A 22724-nucleotide genomic window follows, 5' to 3' on the forward strand; every position below is an offset into this window, starting at 1 on the left:
ACCTCAGAATGAATGGTGAAAGTCTGTAATCATCCCGTACGAAGAGAACCCATACCTGTTGTTTGTAACTGGGATAGTGGTCTTTAAGATGTGATTTCAGGAGCTCTTAATGCACTGGGGGGCCAATGTTGGGGACAAAGAGGACAATAAACCTAACCATAGAAGCTTTGCTCTTTATCTGTTTTACACATTGGATCCCATGCAAGTTTTCTCTAAGAATATTCTGAAAAACACACGTGAGCAAATACTTAAAACATTAGCAAATGCTTTCATGGTATATGTCTATGTGGTGTGGTGTATGTTGCAGAGCTTGGGATAAGGTATAATGTTTTCAAGTTTCTTTACTCACTTTAACTCTCTATTAAATGCTTCTCTAGTTTGAAGGAATTGGGCTGCTTACAATACAAGTTGTTCCATTAGGGATCTGTCAAAACTAGCTAAGGATTTTGTTCATATTCACCAAGTTTTTGGTGACTACCAAGTGTTTTGTTCTTTTCCTTCTAAAGAGATTGGAACTTCCCATTAGTGGATTCATAGTGATCACAGCTTAACCATATTGGACAATGAATTACACAAGAAACCTATAGTTTCCGAATTGTTCCAAACCCTATCAAGTATATAGAGAAGTGTATTTTACCAAAGACTGTTACTTTGACAGTTACTCCTGGTTGTTTAATAAGTTCCCCATCTCTGTAGTCATTCCCTATACCCACAAGGGTGATACAGTGGTAGGCTGATAGACTCTTTTTTGTCTCCAAAGGGTTGTATAAAGAGAGATGGGCAGTGTGACCTGTAGGGTATAATATACCTGCTGCTGACTTTCTTTCTTTAAGTGACAGAAGAAGGAGGTTCATGAGGAATGGGGAAAAGGAGAAGAAACAAGCTGGAAGGTCACTGAACAGTCAGAACTGTGCCAGCAAGCCTGAGGGTGCTGGGCCTAGCATTTGGTGAGGGGGGGCTGGTCCAGAAAAGGAATTCTTATCCATGAAGAGTTCAGGGGCCCTACAGTTGGACACTTCCCATGGGAATGTGGATAGATCCCTTCCATTTAACACATCCCCAACCCCCTTTCTCTCTCTTTCTCTCTCTCTCTCTATTTCTGTGTGTGTGTGTGTGTGTGTGGTCTTTACTTTACCATTTTTGTCTTTCTTTCCATGGTAGCTCAACCCTAGACACTTTTTGCTTACCCTGAAACTGATCTTTACTATTTGGTACAGTTTCTCAAAACCACAAGTCCCTTGGGCACAAAAAAGAAACTAGTCCTGATACGTTCTTCAAACTATATAAGAAGGTCTTTTTAAAGTGTGTTCTTTATCTCTGTTCTTAATGGGTGGAGATTTCTTAGACTCGTGTTAATTGGAAGAGACCCACCTAGATGACCTTGGCTCAAATCAAGTTATTCTGGAGACTCTAATTTTCTAAATGCTTCCTCCTTTTTTCTACCTTATGTAGAAATCCGTGTCTGGAAGTAGGTGTTGGGAAAAAAGCAAAAATGGGGAGTAAAACTTAAAATTTTTATTCTTCCTCATGATTATTCTTATGAAGAAATCTAGTACAAGCAACCCCAAAAGAAACCAATTTCCCTCCCCCCGTTATGTCACAGAAGTTCAGAGAGGGCCATTTTTCTGTTGTCGTGGAATGGAAAACAGCTGAGGGCTGCCTGGCAGCCTTTTAGACACGCGTATCTATATACAGCAGCTGTGAGGATCCTCTTTCAGCAGTGGGACCTGACCCCACCTTTGTGCCCGTATACCTTCTAGGCAGTGTAGGTGAAGGCACACCATCTTCTCTGTGGGCTCACTATGGGCACTTAATTGCAGACATTTCAGATTTTTCACTCTCAACTACACCATCGAAAGGAAGCCCTAGACTGTTCCTTACTGCTAGCGGATCTGGAAATTTTTTCAGAAGACTTTTTTTTTTTTTAAAAAGGAAAGTGTTCTTCCCACTTCATCTTTCCCCTACGCTCAGCCCACTGAAGAAATAAAATGCAAATTCTATGGGAGAGAGACCACTGGTTTGTATTCATACTGAGGTGTCAGTGACTGGTGACTGATGAGTCCATGAGAAGAGTTTCTATAGAAATAATTGAGGAAGAAGAGAGTAGGAAGGCCTGGTGTCCAGCATGTTTAGGTAAGAGACAGCACAGAACCAGAAGTAAGGGATGCTGAGTGAAGGCCAAGAGTCTGGAAAACACAGCATCTCCTTGGTTTGCCTGAGCCTGGCCGTGAGATGGTGAAGTAACAACCTCACTTCCCTTGACTCTTGATCAGCTTGGCATCCAGCGTGTTCTGAGTTTACCTATTTTGTTTAATTTGTTTGCATTTACCTATTTTTCATCTGGTACTTGCCTTGGCTTATCCTTTTATCCTAGAATTTGGTATTTTTTGCTGTGTCCTTGGGATTGCCAGTGGATTCATCATTTTATCTTTTATGCTTGGATGATACATGCAAAGTAGCTTACTATTTTTGCTTTTGTTTTTTAGCACTTGCCAGAACAAAACATTCCCCAGCCTCAATTGTTCACGAACAGCTCAAGGAAAAAATACTTTGAGTCATTCCTTCAAAAGATTTCAGTGATACGTTACAGATGATAACTATACAGATGTCAGGGAGCTCAGTAAACCAAATCTTATCAGAAGGTAAGGGAGGCGTTATAGAACAGAAAATAGTCACGTATTTCATATCACAGGAGAGTGGTGAAGGGTAAAGATGGATTGGAGAAGGTATTCCTAGCAATCGGGGAAGGATGCAGGTGTGCCTCCAGATGCACAACTGTCACTTGAACGCAATGAAGAGAATCGCATGGCACGTTGAAGAGGGATTCTGAGTCAGTTGTGCTCACAGTGAGTATCACAATGGTCCACTACAAACTGCGCTGCCTGCCTGTCCTGAACCACTTGCAAGGAGGGCGACACCGTGACTTCTCATTTCCTCTCACACTCACTTGCACGCTGCTTTGGGGGTCACCAACTGCATCCGAATTACCTGGGAGCTTTTTAAGTATACAGATTTTCAGGATCCACTCCAGACCAACTGCATCAGAACTTCTGAGCGTGGGCCTGGGGAACAGACACAGGCACATGGACGAGCTCACACTCACACATTTTTAAGTTCCCCAGGTGACCCAGGTGAGCAGGACACATGGGAAGCACAGACGGAATAGACAGAGAGCTTACTGTGCACAAGTGAACCAAACCAAGTCCAGCCATCTCCTTTACTGCCTTGGGCTCTGTGAAGGCACATTTTTCATGGTGGAGTCCCCGAGAGAGGTGGGATCCTCACAGGGCTGGCACAGGGATGGCACAGAGACCCCCACAGTGCTGCAGATTGCAGGGGACACCATCCATCTCAGGCCTCACTCAGGCCCAGTGGAACCAAGTCATGCCCAGGAAAGGCAGCAGAAGGCGGAGGCAGGGTTGTGCCCTGTGTTTTCATCAGCATGTGACCCTTTCCAGTCTTATCAAAATCTGCGTGGGTATTTCCTGCTGACAGGCCCCTGGAGGTGCACTAAGCACAGAGGCCGGCTGGGAAGGGAATGGGGGAGAAACTCTGTATTGTGGATTCAATATCAGCTCTGTGATTTCCCCCCCAAGGGATAAATATTGTGCTTTGCAGCTTATATGATGGAACAGACTTCCTATGTGTACGATTCCAGGAAGAGAGTTAATAAAACCTCTTGATACCTTGCCTCCCCGGCAACATTTATTTGTCTAGCAGTGAGGCTGTGTGCTGTTCATACAGTACTGGTGTTAGGTTGACATTTGTTTTGACCTTTAAACTTTATGCTTCCTCCTTCGCCATCCTTTCCCCCCAGCCCCGCCTGCCTCCCCACCTCCTGTTGTTCCTCAGTGAGTGAGTTTGATCTTCTGCGACCTGGGCTTTTCCAGAGGTTGACTCTCCCAGGCTTGGTTTGGGTGGGGTGCAGCCTTTTCCTCTTTTTTCTGTGCAAGGGTCATTGTGCGACTGTAAAATTATTGTCTGGCGGCAGCACGAGAGGCATTTTACGTGTGGGGAGTGTGGAGAGTTTTGTTTTTTCTTTAAATAAGAAAAGGAAAAGAAAACACCTCCGGATCCACATCTGCCTGGGGAGTGCAGGGCTGGGCCTCTTGCATTGGCTGGAGAAGGCCTGCCCCTCCTCTAGAGTCCTGCCTCGGGCCCAGCGGGGATGGGGAGCCCATCCCTGGGAATACTGGTGCTTGTCAGGGAAAGGAACATTCTTGGCTCCGAAGCTTCTTCAGGTCCTGGGGGTATTTTCATGAGAGTGTAACCCCAGGACTAAAGGAAAATTCCACTCCTGGGCAGCCTGGTATTTCTGTTCTTGGTCATCCTCCCCAGCTGCTAAGTGTTGTACTTAAGTTTTCAGGCTCTGCCCTCAGACTGGGTTTGAAGCCAGCTCTGTGGAATACCACTGGACAACCTTAGGTAACTTCATGTTTCTTCACCTCTGTTTTCTCATCTGTTTAATGATTGGAGTTTATGGGGAATCATTGAGAATTAAGTTAATGAGAATTAATTAATTCTCATATTGAGAATTAAGTATGATGGAACGTATAAAAATGCCTAGAATAATACCCGGCATTAAATAGATACCCAAAAGATGTTATACCTTAATGTTACGACTTCTTAAGTATCTCCTATCTGAAAGAATCTTTATTCCATAGTATTTTCAGAAACTGGACTTTTGAAGGTGAACTGTGCCCTTCTGTGTGGAAATATCTAGGAGAGGTTCATTTGTTCTTTGTTCCTTTTACTTTCTTGGTATATGTTAAAGACCAGGACATTTTCTTTATTCATGTCCATGGAATGGATTGTTACTGTCCCTCATCTTCCTTCCATACCTACTCCTAATGAATAAGAGCCCATAATTATCTAGCTATGACCTATGGCGAATTATAAAAAATAAATGTAGAGTTTGTAGAGGAAGCATGCTCACTAAGGGTGCCTCTAGACCTCCCATCCATGGTGTAGACATGCAAAGCTTTTCCCTGCAGGTGTTATGTGTGCTGTGAGCAACCTCCCTTCACCACTACATTTTAGAGAGAGGATGTCTATGGAAAGGATCCTCAATAACTGTGATTCTAAGCAGTGAATCTTAGTTGCAGATATGCCCCCAAAGACCTCGTGGCAAGGTCAGCTCACAGCCAGGCACAAAGACAGGGGTAAGGAGGAACTCTGGCAGACGCTGCAGGGCCGACTTGGCAGGACTGGGGTCTGCAGGTCACCTGCCCACTCCTGCACGGCAGGCAGCACATTGAGGTTTTGCCTGAGTACATCTTTGCTATGCCAACAGAAATTTGCCGCCTTCTTGCTCCTAGAATGTAGAGAAGTCGTAGTTCGTATGTTTGGAACCTCACTCTGTAAGTGCTTATTCCGGATTAATGGAAACCAAAGCCAAAACCTAAACAAATAAACAAGTAAACAAATACCCAATCCAACTATTAGGGCTCTGTGGAGTATCTCAGCTCAGCCAAAGAGCATGTGGTCAGATTCCAAGTACAGTACTAATCTCTCTCTTTCTCCCCTGCTCCCCACTCCCCCTTCTCTTAGGGGTGTATTCATTCCTTTCTTGGCATGGCCTGGCATGGCAGCATGTAGTTCCTAGGTGACATGTTAACATACTTCCTTTCTCCTGCCACAAACACTTAGAGTATCTAGGGACAACATTGCCATCGAATCAGATTAAAAACAGAAGTTCGAGCCAAAGGTAGATCATAGTTATTGAAGGGTAATGTGAGAAGGAGGAAGGAAGGACCAAGATTCTTGTGCTAATTCCTGGTTTGCTATGGTTTTGAAGATGTTTTTCTTAAAAGGATGATAGTCTTTACTGCCTCTTTAGATGTAGGCATGGGCCTCTGCATAGTCAGGTGGGGTCAGTCTCAACTAAAGCGGCGGTGAGGGCATGGGAAATTGTTCTATCTGTAGAACTTCATTGAAACATACATTCCTGGGGTGCCTGGGTGGCCCAGTTGGTTAAACGTCTGACTTCAGCTTAGGTCATGATCTCAAAGTTTGTGGGTTCGAGCCCTGCATTGGGCTCTGTGCTGACAGCTCAGAGCCTGGAGCCTGTTTTGGATTCTGTGCTTCTCTCTCTGCCCCCTCCCCCACTCTGTCTTTCTCAAAAATAAATAAAACATTAAAAAAACACACACATTCCTGACCTATATCTATTGAAGTGTCCTTCAAGAGTATGTGTGTATGTGTATGCCCTGCTCTTCACCCCATACCAAAATGGGAATTAGACAACTCTGTTACCAATGATTGTCACTAGCTGTGATGTGTATCAGAGATTAGCAGGAGCTGTCATACAGAATGTCACTTGGCAGTAGCTTATTTGAGGAGAGGGTGTGAATACCTAGGGTTATGGGAACTTTGAGTTGAGGGTAAATCGAGGGTCATCTAACCTAACCCTTTTACGGACATTCTGGAAGATACTCTTCACCCAGCTTGAAAATGTCATGCAGTCTGGAAGCCAGAATTTGAACCTGTGTCATCTGATCCCAGAGCACACACCCTTGACACTTAGGCATGCAGACAAATGACAGTAACCTCGGGATTTGAGTGAGTCAGGAGTCTCTAGATACTTAACAATAGATTCATGGGATTCTACATTTTTAGTTGGATTTTATTCTAAGTCAAATCACTTCAAAGTTGGTATAATGCTTTGCAGAAAGGATAATGACAAGGTCCCTGGAGGTAAATTTAGATTTTTTTTTTAAACTTTCCTGAAAATGCTAATGAAAGTCTTAAGAATGCTGATACTTTCAAATCAGTTCCCAAGCCTTCTCACCAGAAAGGAAAACCTTTAGCCATTGGCCTGAATCTTTTCTTTTTCTTGTTTTTCTTTTAACTGCTATTGGGGGGAAAAAAGTTCAATGTTTATTCATCCAATATGTTTTTTGACCATTATTTTATAAAGGCTCTGTACAAGATCTGACACATACATGTTTGAGTATGATGCTCTCCCTATCCTCAAAGAACTCATCCTCTTCTAGGAGACACAGACAACTAAATCAACATGTGGATATTCCTGTGTGACAGATGCCGTTAGCAGGATGCAGAAGGTGCTATGGTAACATAGCTGGGGAAGTCAGGAAGGTTTCCAGAAGAGGTAATATAAGGTTATGATGTCTGGACTCCTCTCTTTTTCTCACTGTGCTCCTGCAAGAATTCAGTGCTTAAGTTTTGCTTACATTTTTTTTTTTCTGCCATGACTTCCTCCCATAGTCTGGTTTCCAACAAATGAATGAACTATAACTTTTTGTCCCTCCTAGTTTCTGACCTCTTTTTTCCTGGTAGAGGCATACCTTATTTTATTGTGTTGCACTTAACTTGCGCTTTGCAGAGATTGTGTTTATTTATTTTTTTTATTTTTTTTTATTTTTACAAATTCAGGTTTGTGGCAACCCTGCATTGAGCAAGCCTGTTGGCACATTTTCCCGAAAGCATTTGCTCACTTCATGTCTCTGTATCACATTTTGGTAATTCTCACAGTATTTCAAACTTCTTCATTATTATTATGTTTGTTATGGTGATCTGTGATCAGTGATTGTGGCTCTCTGGAAGTTCAGATGATGGTTGGCGTTTTTTAGCAATAAAGTATTTTTTAATTAAGGTACATACACTGTTTTTGGTTTTTAGACCTAAAGCTATTGCACACTTAATAGATTGCAGTATAGGGGCGCCTGTGTGGCTCAGTCGGTTGAGCGTCCAATTCTTTTTTTAGGGCACTTTTGCCACTGGCGTTTTTTCCTTGCCCTCTCCCCCATCTCTTTCCACGGCTCAGTTGTTCACCCAGCCAGTGCTCAGATTTAGCTATTCCTGATTCACTCTACAGCACAGCCCGTGCTTTTCATGAGGATGGCCATTCAGACCCAGCCTCCATTGATTTTTCCTAAAAGGCCAAAGAAAATATGATTTCCAAACCAGACAGAATCTACTCTCATTTTATTTAGCAGCACTGTGAGGTGGAACTGTCAGGATAAGACTCTATCTAGCAAGTTAGAAACTCCCAAAGCCAGAGGGACAGGAAATTTCATGGTAAATATTTAAGCTCCTGGGCTCCAGGGCAATTGGAAAGTACGTGTTAAGAAGCTTTCCTCTTTCCCTTTAATTCCCCGTATTCATCACTTGAGCTGTGCCATTTGGGTTTATCTTTTATGCCTAAAGAAGTCCTGCCTTTTAATCTGTTAGCCAGGGGGGAAAAAATTGTAAAGAAATATAAAATACCTTAAATAATGCCACAGAGAGATAATATCCTGGGGGTGGGGGGGCATTTAGCACTCAGATGTCCTTACCTGCATGAATGTACACACAGATACTCATCTCTGCTGCTGGCCTGTTTTGTAGAGGAGGATACTCGATATGGGATCAGCAGGGCTTGGGGGCTAGCCCTGAACATTCTGTTTACATTTTGTCTGCTTGTGCCTCAGTTTCCACTTGTGAAGTGGGGAGAAAAGTTTCTCCTTAGGCTGTCTCCCAGGATACCCAGAGGATAAATATTAGATAAGTCGGGAGGGAGTACTTTAGAGGTCAAAGTTGGGCAATGAAGGTCAGATAGAAGTTGGTGTCTCCTCAGTGCCAGCATGACCCTGGTGTGTGACTTGGTGTTCTTTTACAGGGAGCACTGTCTTTCCTTTCCTCCCAAATACAGGAGGAGAAACCAGGGATCAAAATGTGAAATAACTTGCCCAATATCCCCCCACTCGTAAGTAGCAGAACTGGTTTACGCACTCAGCTCAGTGCCTGGCGCTAAATAGTCATCGCATCAGCATGGACCATTATGTTGTGACTGTTAGTGTCATCCTCGTGGTTATGCTGCGTTTCCTTGTGAACCTGACTTTCCTCTCTGCACTGGTACCATCTAGTATGTTCTTGTCAGGCGGGGAGTGTTCTACCTATTTGCCTCCTCTAGGTCTACTCTCTCCCTCAGAGCAGGCACCACCCTCCTTTCCCCCCAGGCTTCTGAGCAGGTAAACTGAGGACTTCTGGACACCAGTCAGGAAGAGAGCAGGGGCTTGTGACAAGCTGTAATAGGTACATTTTGGGGCCAGTGATAAAAAATCTGATTTCTCAAGCACTTTATTTGTCTGCTGGATCAGAATGGCACTGATTAGTACTTTCCATGGAAAAATAGAAGTTGGGGAACAGCCTTCCCATTTCTGAATTTGACTGTTATATTTACAATCTCTAAGCAAATGTCTGGAATTTCACCGACAGATTCCCCGGGGCACGGAAATCAAGTTCCTTGTGTGTGCATGGGCTGAGGGGCAAGCTGGCATTTTGTCTTTATCTGCTGGAGCCCCTCCTTCCCTTCTCCCTGAAGGAGACAGTGCCAAGATTTGAGCTGTTTAGTTTGGCTGAGTTTAGAGGCATTGATACTGAGCTGGTCTTGTATGAAATCCACTTGCTGATTCTTTTCGTCTGAAACTGGAAAGTGTAATAGCCTCTGGAGGACAGAGAGGCATCCCTCCTTTCCATCCCTCTGTCATTCAGCCTGCAGGGTGCTGATACCCCAAGATCTGAAGACCTGCTCAGCAAACTGTTCAAGCTGGCAGGGGGCCCCTAATCACTCATCATCTCCTGCCTCGAGTTTTATTCTGGGCATTTTGTAAATGGGCTCAGTGTTGAAAAGTTCATTAGAAGCTTACCAGTGAGAATTTGGTGTCACTGTTTGGCATATCTGTACAGAACTCTTAGGTACTGAATCCTAAATATTCGTTATTGTTATCATTTGATTTTCTTGACCTCATTGCATGAAGTTCATTAAGAATGCAACCCCCTAAAAAAGCCTATGTTTTATTTTTTCTGAGGTCAAAAATGTAATTATTTGAAGTTAGCAAATCCAGTGGTGAGACAGTGTACTTTCCGTTAAGTGACTCCTTTGCTTTTGCTCTCCAAAGGTCTAGTGTGGCTTTTGTGCTCACTGCCCACCATTGCTATCTGGGTGCCGTGAGAAGGGCTGGGAGCCCGTGGAGGGCTCTCATGGAGGGCGGAATGGTAGAATTTGTCATTCCTGCCCAGAGCCTGGGACAGACCTGGGATCTCTCCACTGGAGCCCCTGCAGGGACTGAGCTGCCTGCTGAGGTCTATTTACTTAGCCCCAGAGAGTTTAATCCTGTTCAGTGTGGGGTGATGTCACTGGGTCAGAGCCTTGGAGCTGGGCAGCAGAGTGGAAGAAGAAGGATGAATGGCTGGTTGAGGCGTGAGGTGTTGGGTGGCCACTGCACAGTGGCTGGAGCAGCCTCCTGGCCATCACCGTGTGTTGATTTTGTAGTGAGATCATTACCTTCCCTGGATTGTTAAATGCAGTTTAATCTTCCTTAAGACAGGGCTGGACAATGTTGCTTTTGTGACTTTAGAGAGTCGCTAGACAAGTTAGAAGAGGCTGGGTTTCCAGAATTCCACCAGGAGAAAAGGCACAGCCCTGTCAGAGTAGGGAGGGTGGGGGCGGGTGTAAAGCTTCTGTTCTCTGGAAATGTGCACAGTGTCATCGTCATCAGAGCCTCGCACTTGGTGGGGATGTTGAAAGGATTAAGGGCATGTGTGGAGCTCCCACAAAGTGCTTCGAGCTGGGAAAGCTTGCCTCAGATGGAGCATAGCATAGCACACCCCCGAAACCAGGAGTATCAGTTCCTGGAGTTCTAGAAACACCTCATGCATTACAGATGTCAAAATACATAAACTGCCTAGGTGTGTATTAGTTTCCATTGGTGACTGAGGTGAGTCTTGCAGTTCCTTTCTTCTTTCACAACAATAATGGCCTGCCAGTGGTTACTTTGGGGACAAAGTTGGCAGGAGAGGACAGACAGGGAAAGGGAGGGAGAGAGAAAAGGAGGGAGGGAGAGAGAGAGAAAGATCGCTTGTCCAGGCTGCCCACTGCTAACTGCAGGGAGACTTTGTAAAGAGACAGGCTTTGAGGAAAAATCTGAAAACACGCTTGGAGTCTGTGTGTGAGCTTATCCAACCCTCTCTAAGGGTGGTCATCTAATTACCTACCTTTACTAACACCTCACCTTTCCGCTCTTCTGCATCGGCTCCTAAGTTACTACATTGCCCTCCTGCTGCCTTTTATTTTTCTCTGTGGTTATGTTTTCTTCTCTCCTTGTCCAATAGTCTAACAGAGTAAAATTTAAATCATAGCATCTACAGATTCTACCAAGCACCACCGTCTGTCACACACAGACATGCTTGCGTGCAACACCACACTTTCCTACCACCACTTTGGGACTACAGGAGAGAGCTCCTTCCTTGTTTGAGAGTCAAGGACTCACAGCCTGTCTACTCCTGGCATGACCTGTGCCCAAGTGTGCAGTCATCTTGTTATTCAGAAACACAAAACACTCAGGCGAGCTGGGCTCCAACTCTCCCAGGAAGACACGTGTTGCAGGAGACCCAGTTGTACTCCATGATGATGTGCTTCGAAAGGCTCCAGAAAACAGGCACCTGTCCTCCTCCTTCCTTCAGTTACCTTCCTAATTTCCTACAGAAGAAGAAGATGCATAGTTCAGGGGTGAGGGGCCTCAGGTCCCTGATGACTAGTCCCATCCTTGCCTCTCTGAATTGTGTTTCCCATTTTAGAGCTGTCATTTCTCTCTTCCTTTCATCCTTTGGGTACTTACGATTTTAAATTATCCCTATCACTTTTAAGGATCATGCATCTCAAGTGTCTGTTTTTTTCCAAGGTTCCCTTTTTTATATTTTAGGACATATCCACTTGTTCTTAAGTTCCAGAACTAACTGATTAAGTCCAAGCTGGAACTTTTCATCCCAGTTGTGATTTTGTGGCGTTTGTCATTTGAAATGTCCATATTCACACCTTCATTTATACATTTATCCATTCATTCATCTACTCGTCCATTCATCCATCCTTCTATCTAAACAATGGATATTTATATAAAACTGGCTATGTGTCAGGCACTGCTCTAGACCTTGGCCTCACTGTGAACAAGACAAGCATGATACTGGGCCTCATCTTAGAGTTAGAGTCTGCCAGAGAAGAGAGACTTTAATAAGGAAAAATGTAAAGCTGTTGAATGTAAGGCCGAGGAAGCAATGTGCTATGGCAGCCCAGAAAGGGCTCTCACCTAGTACTGAGGGTCACAGAAGTCTCCCTAAAGAAGTGGTGTCCAAGGTGAGAGCTGAAGACTAAGGAGTCAGCTAGATGAATGGTGGGCTGGGTGAGATGGTGACAAGTCTGCCTGGGTCAAGAGAAGGAGTTGCAGTTTGTTCAAATGACCTGAGGCAGGAATACATCTGGTGGTTTGGAGGAAGTGATAAGTGCCAGTATGGCAAGCCTGGCCAAGTAAGGCAAATATGCAGCCAGAAGGGCTAGTGAGGGAGTTCTAGAGGGTGGGGTGGGGAGATGAATGGGGCCTCATGGTAGAGGTCTTCCTGGACTTCCTCCCGGGGACAATGGACAATCACTCAAGATTTTAAGCGTGGAAACAACATGACTTTAGTTAATTATTTCAATGATTGCTCTGTCTGTTCTGTGGAGAATGGGTTGTAGCTAATAAGGGTGTCTATGGAAGATATGCTTACCTAACTGAAATTCTTAGAGACACAAAGGAATTGGCCCACATTGTTCTGATCGGCACCACTCCCACTCTGATATTTTTTAATGTGCCCCCTTTTTAAATCACTAAAGCCACAATGTTCAGGTGTACTTCTTGAGACAATTGCACATGTGTGCACACACACGCACACACCCACACACACTGCAGGAAGGGTCCACATCATTTTCACTTACGCATCCCCCATTGCCTAGCAATAAAAGGTGCCCAGTGAATGTTTGCCAAATTGATGAATGAATGAAGAAATGCGTAATCCCTCATTAGACACCCTTTTGAAAGAATTTTCCCACTATTGTTTCCCTTGATATCCAAATGAGGTACATGACAGAATGCAAGGGAGAAGGAAGGAATGCAGAAAACTGAACTGAGAGTTTCTGCCTCTGAGAAGTGAGCAAGTGGGGCCACACTGCGGCTTCTTGATACTCTGGTTCTCCAAGTGTAAAATGAAGGAGTTGGACTGGAGAAAGTCTATTAATCACCTAGTTTGGGTAATTCTATAACTTAAGGCACTGTAATACTGTTAAAATCAAACACAACCCTTATTATTGACAACCCTCAGCATTTTGAGTTTGCTTTGTCAAGGAATGTGGGCCATTCCTAGAGGGATGTCAGAAAACCAGGACCACTTTATCATGAGGTATTGCATTATTTCCTTCTGGTCTAAAGGATTAAGGAAAATGAAGTAGCTTTTAGGAATGCAGGACGACCTCAACCAGAACATTAGAAGCCACTTAGAGAGTCAGGCTGCTTCCAGCAGGGCATAGGCAGAAAGAAGGGATTCCATTATAGAGAGATTTGTTTTCTTCTTTCTCTCCCTTAAAGAGAAAGAAAGGGGATAAAAGAAAAACAAGACCTGAACTTTCACATCCTGATAAGAATTTCCTGGTATTTACAACATGTAAAATAAACTTTTATTTTTTTTAGAGAAATGCATTTTTGCTCCTTGGCCAACATGACTACTTTGGGAGGAAAAGAAATACAGCCTTTTGGTTCCAATATGTAGATCAGACAGAACAAAAGAGCACACAACTTTCTTTCTTTTTAAAATATTTATTTACCTCATAAGGGAAGGAGAGAAAATTCAGGAAGAAACAGAAAAGAAGTTCTGTCAAGAGTGCTAACTCAAATAATGTTTCATGACTGTATGGAAATTGCCTAGTTTGGGTGTGTTGTTTTTCCTCCTGTTGGGACTCCAGAGGGGGCTCCTTTCTTAAAGGACTGGTATGGTTCCAGTGGAGTAAGCTAGATAATCTTTTGGGCTAAGCTCAGGCAGTGAATCCACAGGGATGGATAGAGGCATACTGTGTGCTCTTCCGGATGTCGTGGGGGAGCAGAAATGCCCTGAACCAGTCCCTCCTCTTCCACTTGGTTGTAATCTAGGTAGGCAGACACCATGACAGACAAAGGAAGGTGGCATGTCATGACCACCTTGTCCTTAGGATCATTATATCTGGGAAGCCCTAACGGCTTTCATATACATGACCTGATCTCATCTTCACTAGATCCTTACCTGAAAGAGTCTCAGTAAACTTGAAAGAGCGCTAGACTTAGAGTTAGACTAGTCAGACTTCTGGGATTTTCCACGAGTCACATAACCACAAAAACCTCCATTTTCTCCTCTGTAAATTTGGTTTCCTCATCTCTGTTCTCACTCTTCCCAGGATTATTAAAAGGATCAAATAAAATAATGGATTTGAAATTGTTCCTTACGTGGTGGGAAACTCAACAAATAGGAGATAACCTGCACATTGTGATGGGCAGGTAATAAGTGTTCTGCACATTCCAGGAATGAAAACACACGATGTTAATGGTAACCTAAAGTCCAGAGACTTGCCCAGGGTCTTGTGGCTTGTCTTCAGCAGAATCCTGGATCTTCATCCAGGAAGGGGTATTTCCGTGTCACCTGTGATTGTTTCTCTCACGGTGGGATTCAAACAAAGAGGAAATCAGTGAGAAGTATAACCATGAGGCAGATTGCATAAACCATCAAGTGTTCACAGAGCTCCTCGGATGCATTTTTTTAAACCCACAAAATAGAAAGTTATTCCCAAGGCCGATCCAAGGTAGTGGTGATTGTGCCACATGGTAGAGTGTCAGTGACGGTGCTTAGTCAGGGACCCAAGGAGATACTATGTCCAAGAAAGAAAGAAAGAAAGAAAAGAAATGACAAGGGTAATGATATTCTATTGTACTTTAAAGTTTCTTTAGACTTTCATGTATAGTAGAATATTTGATCCTTTCAGAATTCCATAATGTAGGGAAGAAAGACATCTCTATTATCCTCCAACTTGAAATACAGAACCTAAAGCCTTGGAGAGTTTAAAATAACTTATCCAAGGTCGTAAAACCTGTAAGTGGTGAGTCTAGTGTCAAGTCTTGTTGAGACTTCAAATTCTTATCTCTATGGTGCTAATGCCACCAGTTGTGTACATGAAGCCTTGGACAATTGGTTTATTTTGCCTATATTGCAGATTTCTTGTAGTGAAATTAGTCAGCCCTAGCAAAGAAGTGGGCAGTTTTGTTGAAGCAGCCCAATGTAGGGGTGAGGGGTGGGGCACCCTGACCTGATGGGCTGCATCCTAGAAAGCCATTGACATGGTCTTGGCTAAGTTAGTGTCTTTGTTCTCTGATCTGGAAGATGAATGGGTTGGACTCTTCCCTCTGGCTCTAAATACTATGTTTTGAGAGACAAGGATGAAAGGAACTATAATTCTAACCTTTCCTAAAGATATAATATGGAGGATAGGAGTTATTCTTCATAGTATGCTGGTTCTAATAATTCATTTTATTTGGTAGAGTGCTTTAAATTTTTCAAGGGCTTACCCATCCTGTTTCATTCATTCTCACAATTTTCTTTAGAGAGGTTGGCCAATGAATGATTTTTATGACTTCTTCTGACCATTTTTGCCTTTCTGTTCCTTAAATAGACCTAGCCTAGACCTTCATCAGGATCCTTGTACTTGTTATTATCTCTGTTTGGAATACTGTTCTCTGCCATTACTTGACCTGCTCCTTCTTGTCACTGGAGTTGGGCTCACATGCCACTTCTTCAGAGGGGCCTTTGCATATTCTCCCACTCAAAGTCCCTATGGCCCAGTTATTCCTTATCACACTGACCTGCTTTATTTCCTTCAGAGTATTTATTGCTCCCTGAATTGTGAAGGTTATTTCTTTACATTATCTGTCTCTCCATGCTGGAATTTCAGTTTCAGTAGAGCTGTTTTCCTGGTCTGTATTATAGAACAGTGGTTAGCACATGATAGGAGCTTAATCTTTGTTGGCTGAAATAAACATCTTATGGGAAATTCAGCAACTTGTTCAAGATTACATAGTCAAGGTGTGAATGAGCTAGGATCAGAATTCCATCTCTCTACTCCTGTACAGTTCTTTCCACTTGATATTATGCAGCCAAGACATATGCATATTTATACCTAGGAGTTCCTGATGACTACCGATAAAATTTAGAATGATGGTGAGGCATTTATGTGAAACCGAATGCATTTCTTAAGGGAAATGAGGAAATCCCTGAGGCTTCTACCTTTTAGCTTATGATAACAGAACTTTATAATCTGTGTGCTTTGTATATTCAACATCAATCATCCCATATTTGTTTTAACTCATTTTAAAAGGAAGCTTATTTTAGGAGCACTTTCAATAGTTTTTATTGATGACGCTTGGATTTTAAAATATATACACACCATCACGCACACACACTCGCGAGAGAACGTAAACAATGACATATGGGTTAGATTCCCGGTCAAACTGCAGAGATTTTCTCTCTGACAGAATCTCAGAGGGCTTTAAGTGTAAAACATCAAACACATGAAGTTGCCAGGACATGGCTGTTCCCTCTAAAATCAGACTCAGAGGTTACAGTACATGTATTTCCTTTTTTTTTTTTTTTTTTAGTTTAATTATTTATTTTGAGAGAGAGAGAGAGAGAGCGCAAGTGGGAGAGGGGCAGAGAGAGAGAGAGAGAGAGAGAGAGAGAGAGAGAATCCCAAGCATCCGCATAACGTGGAGCCAGACATGGGACTTGATCCCATGACTGTGAGATTGTGACCTGAGCAGAAATCTAGAGTGGGATGCTCAACAGACTGAGCCACTCAGTCACCCCTACACATCTTTCCTTGATGGTCTAGTTTTCCTCAGTCATCCACTATGAATCTGTCAGTTTGTTGGAACTTGTTTTGGGGATCAGGCAGAGTTGAGTACCACCTAGGTTACCTCTTAATTGTATAGTTTATTTACTGCTGTGGGAAGCAAATGGCCTTTTGTTTGCCCTATGTTTCCTCTTTTTGGGCATTAAGGAAATTCCCTAAGGATGAAAATTTTTGAGAGTTGGTGAGCAAGGCCATGTTTATTGATTTCCCAGTCTCTGGACTTTCTTGAATCTTCACTCATCCTTCTACTTCCCTTTAGAGACTAAATGTTACTGTTCCATCATTTTAAGACCATTGTCCCCTCTTCTTGTTGATTTTAGTTGTGGTTTTTCCCTTTTGTTATCTCTTTATTGAGATAGAATGTCCCCAACAACACACAGCATTTCTAGTTTAGGCCAAGTATGATTTTGTAAAAGGACAAGTCAGCATTGCCATTTTCTCTTATGTCTTTAGTGACCTGCCAGAGTTTTGCCACCTTGGATTTTGTGAGTGTGACCTACTCCTAACTGAAAGAACGTTGTCATTCTCCTTTAAGTATTGTCCAATAACTCACCCTAAATCAAAGTATTACCTATCTGTGTGCAAGCTAAACACTTTTTAGTTCTTTCTTTTTTCTCATCCCCTCTTCCTAGAGTTTTCCCCTCTTTTTATAAATGACCTTGTATAGTTCTATATTTCATGGGGTACTTATTCCCCTGGATCATTGCTGTCTATCAGTCCCACTATGGATTTTTCACTGACGAAGCTTGCAGAGATATGCCCATTCATCCCACCCTTTATTTCTGGTCTGTATGCTATCTTCCTATCTTTGACAGAGTACCTCCTTTTCCTTGGAAATGTAGTATTTGAATAGTTCCTGGTTGATGTCTCTTCCAAAGATTTTGAAAGCTACAGAGTTGACATTCTTGATTTTCCCTGTATATGTGCTTATTGGCTCATAAAGAAAATGTGCCTCCCAGGCTTTTGGGTTAGTATTGATATCAGCCCAGATTTAGACCTACATTCTAGCACACGTAGAAATGCAAACATGTGATTTTAGGGCTTTTTGACTTTTTTCCCCATAGAATTACATGCTTTTCCATACCACTTATTTATGGCATTACTGTGCCATTTATACAGTTATAAGCAGAAGTCATTGGCCAAAGCAAAAAGGCAGATATGTCATGTGGAACTTAGAAATCAGAGTTTTGGACAAATAAGCTTTCATGGTAAAGACCAAAGGAAGAAGGCAGGGTAAGACCCCACCTAGGACCTATGGGGAGGAGAGCATGTGTTTCTAGCTCTAAGACAACATCAACTCCGTTTGGCAAAGAGAAGCTATCTATGAGAGAAAGCAAGCTTCCTTTGTCATCAGTCAAGTGTCCCTTGAAGATGTGGGGCTTCCTTCTTTTCCCTCTCCTGCCAATGAGAAGTTCAGTGGCACAGAGTTGGAGGACCACATGGGACCAGAGGAGTGAGGAGATGTATTGACTTTCACTTGATTTACTCAAGCAATTGAGTTTGTCTGGGGAAATGTGATCTTCTCCATCAGCTGTCATGCTGAGATGCTCCTGTCATGCTGTCAGTAGCTTTCAGTTTTTGATTCTTCTCTCAAATTTGCTGTCTATCCGCTAGCAGAACAGACGAAAGATACTTTGGATACCAAGAAGGGAGAGCATTTTGAGCTGTTACCTGGGAATCCGTCTACAGACTTTGAAGGCCTGTCAATTTAATCATGATGGTGTGTAGTAATGTACAAGGAACAATAATGCTTTTGAAGGTAATTTAGATTTCTCTTTAGGAATGATTTTATTTATGAGGAGATGAGCATGAATAGTGCCAGGACGAGAAAGGGCACTGCTGTGTAGGCAGGCTTGTTTCCTTAGTTATGGTGATATAGCTTAATTCGATATAGTACAGTAGCAATAATTGGAAGGATATTTCATTTATATAGCACCTGTCAGCCTGAAGTGCTTTCAGAATCTCCACAAACAGGCACTGATTTCCGTCTCAAAAAAAAAAAAAAAAAAAAAAAAATGCCATTGAGTTGAAGATGGAACTGAGACCAGCCCCAGAACCTCCAACAAAATATGTAACTGAGTGGCCCATTGTGGTAGACAACCTGGGAATGGGTACCCCTCATTTTATGAAACAGGTGAATTAATGAAAATATATGTAGAAATTGAGGTTTTTTGGAAGTCAGTTCTTCAAAACTAAATACTAACACTTTAGGTATTGGCCATTTAAAGATAGTTCAGGAAAATCCTTAAGAAAAGAATGGAAAGAAAAAAAGAAACAAACATTTCTTGTAATGTGAATAAAGACCTTCTGATTTGTCTGTTTCACTCATTTGGACTTGTATACATTAAGGTTTTGTTTGTTTGTTTAGTTTGTTTTTAAGACAGGAACTAAGTTATGCTTTAAAGATCAATGGCAAAATGCAGCCCCAGAGGGTAATTTCCCAGATGATGTTGGGTAGAAAAAAACCCTCCAGCTACTGAAAGAAGTTCACCCTCAGGAGTGTAGAATCTTAGTTTCTGGCTGGTTCCTGGAAAAGCCAGTCATGTTGGTGGAAAGGGTATCCCTCCTCTTTAGCAAAGGGGAGGGAATCTGCCTCCTTTCACAATGCCTTCCCCCAGCAGCAGAAGGTAGAGGTGGGGGAAAAATATATCCTTGGGGACTTACCCAGTGACTTTGGGGGACAGCATATAATTTTCGATGCATTTTCAAGTTATGATGTCACTGTATAGAAGCTGACGTGTTCACTGGCAGAGCGACTCAAGTCGAGCCTCTGTTTGTTCTGGATGAGGATCCTATGGAAGGTCTCAAGGTATGACTTTAGATGGCTGAGCCATTAGCAGAGTGAAGGGAACAGGTGCCCGGAAGCCACAATATTCTGCGGAGCTTTAAGACCTTATCTTTTTAGTATGTTGGCTCCCTTATGTTGTTATTAGTTCTGCTAGAAACACTCCTAAGAAGGGAGTGGAATTGTTTATGGAAAAGACAAGCACCCCACACTAATTAAATTAGGAAGATTATCATTCATAAAAATGATCAATTAAACATATGAACGACACTCAAGAAACTTATTTTTCCTTGTGGTTTAAAGCCAATCACTGGCTAAGCAAGTCTTCTATCCATGGGCTTTAAAGTGATCATTCATTCATATATAGTGACCGTGGCTAAGAGGAGAAAAGGAAACATGGGGTTTGTCCCTGCTTTACCAAAAACAGCCCTGGGACCTGAAAGGAATCATTTAACACCCCATTGCTTCATTTTCCCTCTGTAAAATGAAGGACAAAATGATAATAGGAACGTTTTCCAGCTCAGTGTTTCTAAGGCTCAAAAATGTAAAGCTGCCGTCAAATCCAGTTCTTGAAATGATGTTTCCTTCCTGTGTTTCAGCAAGTACAAGCATGCTCTCTTGAGTCTGACTTCATTCAGTTTATTGGAAGATGTAGGGAGAAAAGGACATGATCTAAGTGTTGGTCCAGAAAGTAAGTGGGTGGCCGCTGAGCAGAGTCTGTTTGCGGCGGACTGTGTCCATTTCACTCTCTCCATTCACCCTGAGACTCATGTTCAGGCAGCAGCCCGTCACCTCCTTGCTCTCTTGCTCCTGCTTTTCTCTTCTTGTCTTCTTCAGAAACAAACAGAAGATTTGATTTTTTTTTTTTTTTTTTTTTTTTTTTTTTGGTGATCCTCTGTTCTTATCTGTTAACGGAGAAGGAAGCAAGATGGACAGTGGGCTTTTAGCAGCCCGAGTCTGTCCCAACCTGTATGCATAGTAAACTAACTCCTCCCACATTCCTGAAATTTAGCAAAACCAACTGTGACACGCCTGGTTTATGTTAGTTTTATTTCAGAAAGTACTTTTCCACACTGATTCCTCCTGATAAGGCCTGCCTGGGGCTGCTTTGCTGGCCCCGGGAGAGTCAGAAGTTATTGTGTGGCAAGCTGTGTGATCCAATTCACTGGACAAACCCAGGAATGATGTAATTTACCCAGATCTATTCTTCAAACCAAATCTCCACCCATTAGGATATTTTTCTCCCTTCTCCTTTGAGTCCTGGTAGCTGCTGCCTGGATTATGGTTCTAGGATCCCTGCAAGAAGAACAGCCTGTGTTTTCTGTGGAAGAAATAGCCACATATCCCACTGTCATTTTTCTCTTGGGATTATTTTTGCTCCAGAAAGGGGAATTTGGGTACTTGGGGCTCAACCTAAACAACAACACAACGAAAGTAATAATAACGAATCCTCAACTGAACCATTGTGCTCATCAGCAAGTGTTATTCAGTTCTTTCCCTTTACCAGGCACTTGGAAAGATAAAAGGCAAGTCTAAATACTATAGCATCCAACTTATTAGTCCCACATGAACTCATGTTTACAAAGTTTTTTTCTGAGCAGAAGGTATTTATTAGATAATCATTCAGTATTTTTTTCATTTTGATTAATCAAAGCCAACCAGAATTTCTGATCCATAATAACCAGTGTAATCGTATAAGACACTATAAAGCCGTATACAAGCTGAGAACTTTGCTGTTTTAGTTAACATGGGCAGCGTCATCCCCAGTACGTGTAAGCCTCCTCTGTGCTTTTTGAAGTTGATTCCCACGATTCGTTCACAGAGCAGTAGGGTGTAGGCTCTCCACATTGGCTGCTTAGCAGAATCACCTGGAGGGAGGCACTCTTAAGACCTAGGATGCCTGGATCTGACTCCCCCAGGGTCTGTTTAGTTGATATGGAGGTGCTAGCTGGACACTGAGGTTTTCAAGAGGTATGCAGTCCATGTTGAGTATTGCTTGTCTAGAACTTCTTGCCTCCGAGAAATTTACAATTTCTTGGGTGAGATAAAATGAACATCCCTTGAAAGAGAGTAAGTACTCTGAAGAAGTGTATGGCCTAGACAAGCTGTAAGAATATTTGTTTCCTCAAGCATAATATTTACTTATTCAGTAATGTAATTTTTCAGAAAGACTGACTGAACACCTAGTATGTGCCAAGCACTGCTGCAGACGTGGAGGGCACCAAGGGAGCAGAGCTAGTGAGGAATCTGCCTGTTGTGGAGTTCAAGGTTGCCAGTGGGTCCCAGAGATTCTGAGGAACTGGTTGCCCTGGAGGCAGGCTTGGTGGGATTGGTGGAGAAAAACAGGGTAGAGAGGGGGGGCCCTTTCCTGGCACTACAAACAAGATAGGAGACTCGGCCATCAGACATCAGACCACTGAGGTGCTGAGTATGTGACTTTGCTTTTTTATGTTTCACCATAGAAAATACATGAATTCTGATGAGAATATGAAGATTATGAGTCTTTAGCTCCTTCAAATAGGACCTCGGACACACCCCTTTGAGTGAAATTTTTTTCCTATTAATGTCTATTGGCAGCTTAAGACATTCTAGAACAGTGGTTCTCGGGGTGGTTTTGCCCCAGCCCAGTAGGAGATATTTCAGCAATGTCTGCAGACGTTCTGGATTGTCATGATTGGTTGGGTAGAGGCCAGGGATGCTCCTAAGTATCTTATAGTGCACAGAATGATTCAGTCCCAAATGTCACAATTGCAGTGGTTGAGAAACCTGTTTTGGAGATAAGGAAGAAAGATGGGAAAAAGACATCCTGTGGGTATTCCTCTCCCCCCTCCCACACATCTCTGTGCATAGTTGTGCACATGCACATCAGTGCTTTGCTTTGTGGGCCCCCCACCAGCCCTGGGGGAGACTTGCATCTTCCAGGGGTGGGGCCATAGTTAGGGTCTCCATGCCTCCCCTAAAGCACATTGTTTCCTTGTGCTTTCACCACACTGGAGAAATTCCGGTGGAGAAGTGCCCTTTGGTTGCCCATATGTTTTCCTGCTCTGTTTTACCAGCACCTGGGCCTCTGCCCTGGTTAGGATTGAAACTGAAACATTGTGTTCTTTTTTTTTTTTTTTTTTTTCCCTCTGGGGGCAATTGATAGCTAACAAACTCTTCCCTGGACACTGAGAAATTTAGAACTTCTAAATAAAGTTTTGA

The 22724-nt window shown here is 42.9% G+C and overlaps 1 protein-coding gene across 4 annotated transcripts in view; it reads left to right on the forward strand.

The window, feature by feature from the left end:
• The window catches only part of SETBP1 (SET binding protein 1), a 376778-nt gene that overhangs the window by 84001 nt on the left and 270053 nt on the right, over positions 1-22724 (forward strand). The window lies entirely within an intron of this gene.

This window comes from Leopardus geoffroyi, chromosome D3 (assembly GCF_018350155.1).
Source record: "Leopardus geoffroyi isolate Oge1 chromosome D3, O.geoffroyi_Oge1_pat1.0, whole genome shotgun sequence".
Lineage (NCBI taxonomy): Eukaryota > Metazoa > Chordata > Mammalia > Carnivora > Felidae > Leopardus > Leopardus geoffroyi.